The 7,424-nt window shown below is 35.5% G+C and overlaps 1 non-coding gene across 1 annotated transcript; it reads right to left on the reverse strand.

The window, feature by feature from the left end:
* Positions 1 to 5,291: 5,291 nt before the first annotated feature.
* LOC130843284 (small nucleolar RNA SNORA43) lies at positions 5,292 to 5,425 on the reverse strand. The gene has a single exon (XR_009050891.1). It is a non-coding gene; the product is annotated as a small nucleolar RNA SNORA43 (small nucleolar RNA).
* Positions 5,426 to 7,424: the final 1,999 nt, after the last annotated feature.

Genomic DNA, 7,424 nt, shown 5'->3' on the forward strand with positions numbered 1-7,424 from the left:
AAAAAAATTCAGGAAATCAGCCAAAGGAAGAAACTCCTAGGGCAGAGTCTGGGTAGCTTCCAGATGTGAAGATTCTGCTGTCCCCAGGATGCGTTACTCTCCTAGCACCGATGTATGACAGTACTTAAAGGGTATTGCCAACTTGGGAAGCTTATCTAAACTTTGAAGCCCAGAGTTTTTATTGGGGAGTCACTACATTGGCATGATTGATTGATTGCCCATCTGGTTGATCTTAGCCTCTAGGTCAATTGACTCCATGTGACCTAAAGCACCCACCCTCTCTTCATATGTTTGATCTTTTGGTGGCCAGCCTCTGCCCTAAATAAAGACATTCCTATCAAGTATGATATAGATTATCTTCCAGGAGACAAAGGCAAAGGCCAGAACTTCTCTTTGGCAAGACTAACTTTTTTGCTACAAAGGGCAAAAGAACCTCTGCAAAGGAAGATATATGATTGATCAAAGTGTGCACAGAATGTTGTACAACATGGATAGTTATCATGGAAATGCCAAGTAACACCACAGATACCACTACAACCCGTGAAAATGGATGAAATGAAAATGACTTTGATAAGATGAAGTATTGGTGAGAATGCGGGCCAACTAGAATTCTCAAACATTTCCAGTGCAGATATAAAATTGTATAACTTTGATGCATAAAGTTAAAATATGTCTACCTATGATACAGCATTCCACTCCCAGGTATTTACCCAAGATTAATAAATACATTTGTCTATAAAAATACATGTACAAGAGATTTCATACCAGCTTTAGGCATAACAGTCGAAACTAGGAACAACCCAAATGTCTACCAACAAGAGAATAGATCAACAACTTGCGGTATAGTCTTACAATGAAACACTATACATCAAAAAAAAAGAATAAACTGCTGTTTTACCCAGCAACATGAATTAATCTCAAACAATTTATGCTGAATATATGAAGGAAGTCCTATACAAAAGAGTACATAGTATATGATTCCATTTATATGAAATCATAGGACAAAGCAAAACCAATCTGTGGTGATAAAAATCAGAATAGTGTTTGACATGCAAGAAAATGAAGGTGGGAAGGGGTAGTGATTGACAGGAAAGAAACTTTATTGTATGATGCAATGTCCCATAACTTGATACAGGTGAGGGTCACAAGGTATGAGCAGTTGTCAACTCATCATCTTGAACACTTTAGATTTGTTCATTTCACTGTATATAAATTATACCTCAATTTTAGATACATTTCCTGAAGGTGAGACTCATTCAGAAACAGACAAGCTATATATACTTTGTTTGGAATGATGAGTGGCAGTTTTGTGTAGCCTTCTGCTGGGCCAGTTTTGATTCAGAGAAACAGAAGAAGCTATACAAATAAATAGCTGATCTGGAAAAATTCAACTCATTCAGTGATAAGAAATAAGGAATAGGCCCAGCATCAATACAAAGATTCTATTTTTTAAAATGGCAGAAAGTAAAAGCAAAAGTTATCAATCATTATGGACTGAACTCTATCCTCCCCAGCATTCATATGTTGAAGCCTTAAGCCCCCAAGTGACTGTATTTGGAGATAGGTCTTTAAAGAGGTAATTAAGGGTAAATGAGATCATAATGGAGGGGCCCTTATGCAATAGGACTGTTGCCCTTGTAAGAGGTGGAAGAGATGTGAGGGGTGTATACACATGGAGTCCATGTGAGAATACAGTGGGAAGAAGGTCATCTGCAGGGCTGGAAGAGAAGTTTTAGGAGAAACCTAACCTGCCAAAACCTTGATCTTGGACTTCCAGCCTTCCATTTACAGTAGCATCAAAAAGAAAAAAGTAATAGTAAATTAAACAAGAGAGAAAATTCTTTGAACACTGAAAGCTACAAAACATTGTTGAAATTAAAGACCTAAGTAAGTGGAATGATGTCTCACGTTTATGGATCAGGAGACCTAATAGTGATAAAATGGCAATAATCACCAAATTCATCCACATATTCCATTCAATTCTTATCAAAATTTCAGACACCTTTATTGAAGCAATTGATAAGCCAATCCTAAAATTCACATGGAAGTGCAGGTTGCCCAGAATAGCCAATATAATTTTGAAAAATAAGAATAAAGTTGGAGGACTCACACATCATAATTTCAAAGCTTACTGTAATGCCATAGTAATAAAGACAGAGTGATTGATACTGGCATAAGGATAGACACACAAACTCATGGAATACAACTGAGATTCCAAAAGAAACTCTCACACCTATGGTCAGATTTTTTGACAAGGGTGTCATGAATGTTCACTGGGAAAAAGAATAATCTTTGAAAAGACAATGCTGAGACAACTGTATATCCATATGCAAAAGAATGAAGTTGGACTCCTTTCTTACATTATATATAAAAATTAACTGAAAATAGGTCATAGATCTAAATTTGAGCTAAAACTATAAAATGTGGAAGAAAACAGTGGAGTAAATATTCACGACCTTGGGTTATGCAATGGTTTCTTAGATATGACATAAAGATACAAGCAACAAGAGAAAAAATATAGATAAGTTAGGTAATTTGGACTTTATTAAAATTAAAAACTTTTGTGAGTCAAAGGATACTATCAATAAAGTGAAAAGATAACCACAATATGGGAAAAATACTTGTAAATCATATATGTGATAAAGGACTTGGATAGAATATATAAAAATTATTACAACTTAACAGTAGAAAGACAAATAACTCAATTTTTAAATGGGCAAAGGATTTAAATAGACATTTCTCCAAAGAAGATATACAAATGGCACCTTTTTGTATGTTCAACATCATTAATCATGAGACAAATGCATATCAAAATTACAAGTATATGTGAGGAGAAATAGAAGTCCTAGAGGTGGAAGATTTTAATTTACTTCTCTGAGTCTATGACAGATGAAGTAGATCAAAACCTAAAAAAGAGATAGATCTAACAAACATAATTAGTATAGTTGATCTGATTGATAAGCAGTTTCACCATTAAGGGACCCTGGGGCCCTGTAATTTAAAGGACTCTGAATTTTGCAAACACATAAAATTGATTAAATAATACACAGGAGTCTCTTTCTCTCTGAATCTGATGCTCAGCATTGGCACAGAGTGAATAGAATTCCTAAACATCCATCTTTTCATTAACACCATTCAGGCCCCAGAGAAACACTTCACCACATCTCTTGCCCTATGTCTTTGAAACACAAGGGAACTATGTCCAAGTGACCTGAAACTTTGGGGGTTGTGCTTCTCTTTGCATCACAGATGGAGACTGCTTCTGAGTGTGGGGAGCATTGAGCTGAGGATGCTTATTTATGAGAAATAGATTAAGTAACTTGTCAAATTCTTACTCTCAGATAGCATAAATGTTACAAATCCTGCCTAATGAAGTATCATTTCCCAAGGTGCCAACAATAGTATGCCGGGGCTAGCTCACACCAGCTCCCAAGAGCCAATGGTTAAAATGGCAGGAATTTTGCAAGCCAGTTTTTAAATCACTGGTATCCTTAAATGAAATTAGTAAACACTACCAACCAGGGCACATCCCCTCTCTCCCCAAGCTAGTTTAGCAACACAACACTGATACGAAGTCTCCTAGTTTTGTTTTGGTTTTTTTTTTGGTCTGGTCATGTCCCTTTTCATTGTTCTAGAGCTACCCACAACTTAGCATGGTATTTGACAGTTTCATGTGGTAGCTGAGAACCATTTTGCAATATAAAATGATTAATGTTACTATTAAATTTGGATACATGTAGGTATCATACTGTAAATGAACACTGAACGTTAAAATTGTGTATTTTTTTATTTTTATAAAAATAATACAGTTTGTTGAAAGTACATTAAAAAGTCAACTTTACTTTTGAAAGTTTATGAAAAATTTGTATATTCAGTAATTGTAATTTGTTTTGCTGTTTAATTTTAATGTATAATTTTAATATTGTAGAAGAAAAATAACTTTTTTGAAAAATATGAAAACTATTAGGTTGGCCAAAAAGTTCGTTCGTTTTTTTTTTTTTTTGTAAGATGGCTCTAATAGCGCTTAGTTGTCTTTAATTTCATCGGAAACAATTTTGTTAGATTGTGTTGTGACAGCTCTCATTAGCAGCATGCATTAAAAAAAAACATCAAAACTGGTGATTTTTGTGTAGCGATTTTAATATTGAAGGTGGAAGAAAAAAGCAACATTTTCGGCATATTATGCTTTATTATTTCAAGAAAAGTAAAAATGCAACTGAAACGCAAAAAAAAGATTTCTTCAGTGTCTGGAGAAGGTGCTGTGACTGATTGAATGTGTCAAAAGTAGTTTTTGAAGTTCCGTGCTGGAGATTTCTCACTGGACGATGCTCCATGGTCAGGTAGACCAGTTGAAGTTGATAGCAATCCAATTGCGACATTAATTGAAAACAATCAACGTTATACCACGTGGGAGATAGCTGACATACTCAAAATATCCAAATGAAGCGCTGAAAATCATGTGTACCAGCTTGGTTATATTAATCGCTTTGATGTTTGGGTTCCACATAAGTTAAGTGGAAAAAAACCTTGACCGTGACCATATTTCCGCATGTGATTCTCTACTTAAACATAACAAAAATGTTCTGCTTTCAAAGCAAATTGTGATGGGCGATGAAAAGTGGATACTATACAATAAGATGGAATGGAAGAGATCATGGGTCAAGTGAAATGAACGACCACCAACCACACCAAAGGCCAGTCTTCATCCAAAGAAGGTGATGTTGTGTATACAGTGGGATTTGAAGGGAGTCCTCTATTATGATTTCCTTCCAGAAAACCAAATGATTAATTCCAACAGGTACTGCTCCCAAGCAGACCAACTGAAAGCAGCACTCAATAAAAAGCGTCCAGAATTAGTCAACAGAAAATGCATAATCTGCCATTAGGATAATGCAAGACCACATGTTTGATGACCAGACAAAAACTGTTATAGCTTGTCTGGGAAGTTCTGATTCATCTGCTGTATTCACCAGACACGTCACCTTTGGATTTCCATTTATTTCAGTCTTTACAAAATTCTCTTAATGGAAAAAAATTCAAATCCCTGGAAGAATGTAAAGGTACGTGAAACAGTTCTTTGCTCAAAAAGATAAAAAGTTTTGGGAAGATGGAATTATGAAGGTGCCTGAAAAATGGCAGAAGGCAGTGGAACAAAATGGTGAACATGTTGTTCAATAAAGTTCTCAGTTAAAATGAAAAATGTGTCTTTTATTTTTACCTAAAAACTGAAGGAACATTTTGGCCAAGCCAATAATAATAAATTTTTGTTTTATTTAAGTGGGTTTTTTGGGGGATGTCGGGTTACAAACCATTCTTAGCAGCCACTGTTCTGAGCACTAAGCATAGAAATAGCCACTTCCTCTCTGCCCCAGTGTCACAGGTGCAGCAGGGCAGCCACACCCGTGGTGCCAGAAGGTCCAGCATCTGCAGGGCAGTGTCCCCACCCACCCACGGATTTACGTTTTTGATAAAAATGTACTTGAATTTCATATATTTGGTTACTAGTACTTTTCACATTTAATACTTATGATGACTTTTGGCAACAGAACAAAAATTTATGAAAAAAAATCATTACATATACTTCTGTTCATGGTTGCCAGGTCTTGGGGGAGTGGCAAATGGGAAGTAAGTACTTAAGGAGCATGGGGTTTCCTTTTGGGGTCATGAAAATGTTTTGGAACTAGATTCCACAACATTGTGAATATATTAAGTGCCATTGATTGTTCACTTTAAAATGGTAAATTTCATATGAATTTCACCTAAATAAAATTTTTAAAAGATAAATAAAGCAATATAATTTTGCTGAAAGGAAGGCAAGAAAATTTTAGGGGATAAATATATAATAACTTATGAATTATATGTGTCTTATTTTATTGTTCATCGAAACATCAGCAGCACAACAAAACCTCCAGATGTGTGTAAAAGTAACTGAATTCTGTCATCTTTTATATTTTGCTGACTTTCTGTCATATAAAAACTCTGTTTTTTTTTAATGCATTACTCGATTTTGTTATTATGAGCATGTATTTATCAAGGTAGAAGAAAAAATATATTTTTATTGAGTGCTAGTTTTAATGTGTAACTTTTATATTTTTTAGACATAATGTGTAGCTTTTAAATATTTAGATGTGCTATGTTGGCCTGTATTTGTGCTTCTGCCTCAGACTCCACCTGCTATACCATGTGATATATCAAAAGTCAGTGAAAAGGACAAAACTCTGGGCAGTTCTGGAAGCAGTTCATGCAATGATGCAGGGGAGAGTGTTAGATAATGTGAGATACGTACCAAGTGCTATTTGGGGGTAAATGATGAAATTTTCAATTATGGATTACTTTTTAATCTGATTTCATATATTTAATGTGCATGATTCATTTAATGATATTTCAGTAGAGAATCTACATAAAGAATGAAACTTTAGAATTTTATCACATCAGCAATATTGTTCCAAAGGATGTTGCCAGTCTCTTAAAAAATGCATTATATGTGGAATGTCTGAATATCAGTACCTAAAATAGGTAATTGTTTATCCATCAGTAGCGGTTTACCTACTTACTGATCTCTTAAGTGGATCCAACAAGATACAGTTGGAGAAAATATGAGAAAAACAGATAAGAGAATTTTACTTGCAGGGCACGTGTATACCTTACATTAATAGGCATAGCAGAACAAAGACCTAAATATTACATGGCTGCCGTAGACAAGCTAAATGACCACTTGGTAAATTTCACCTAGAGTTGCTGGTGCTATTTAGAACTATATTTGAAATGGTAATGACCAAAATAACTTTTTTTTACCCCTGTCATTACACCCAGTTTTGCCATCATGAAATAACCTTAAGCATATGACAAATACCCTCTGGTAGCTCCAACTACAGAATAATTGCTATTCTCAGTCCTTAACAAAAAGTTAGAGACTGCAAACATTTTGAAGGTCAGCGACGTGACCTCCATTTCTTTTGTAGCTAACTTTCAGCTCTCATGACTCCAGCTGTACGGAGGGCTGATGTCACATTATGATTCTAGGAGGGTTTGATTGACAATACTGCATGATAGCCCATCCAAAAAATTAATCTGTGTTGGAAACAGTGAGATGCCTTCAAGACACTCAGTCGGTTGGTTCTTTTTCACTTTTTCTTAGAGATAGTAAGGATTATAGTGATTCTCCTCAGTCCTTGGGAAAAGGTACCACACAGACATCAGAGCAGCATCTTATGTCTGTATTTTCAGCAGGTCAGCCAACTGATCTGGGAGCTTTAGTCTTCTTCACAATCATACTGAAATGTCAGTTTTGTCAAAAGATAGCATCATATCCGTGCCAAATGTCTGGGTGGTAGGGCCACACTGGGCCACGGCAGCACTATGATGATGGAAGAGCTTAAGAGGTGATCACAGAGGCATTGTTGCTACGTCCAAAGCATCTTCCT

The sequence above is a fragment of the Hippopotamus amphibius genome, chromosome 1 (genome assembly GCF_030028045.1).
Source record: "Hippopotamus amphibius kiboko isolate mHipAmp2 chromosome 1, mHipAmp2.hap2, whole genome shotgun sequence".
NCBI classification, from domain to species: Eukaryota; Metazoa; Chordata; class Mammalia; order Artiodactyla; family Hippopotamidae; genus Hippopotamus; species Hippopotamus amphibius.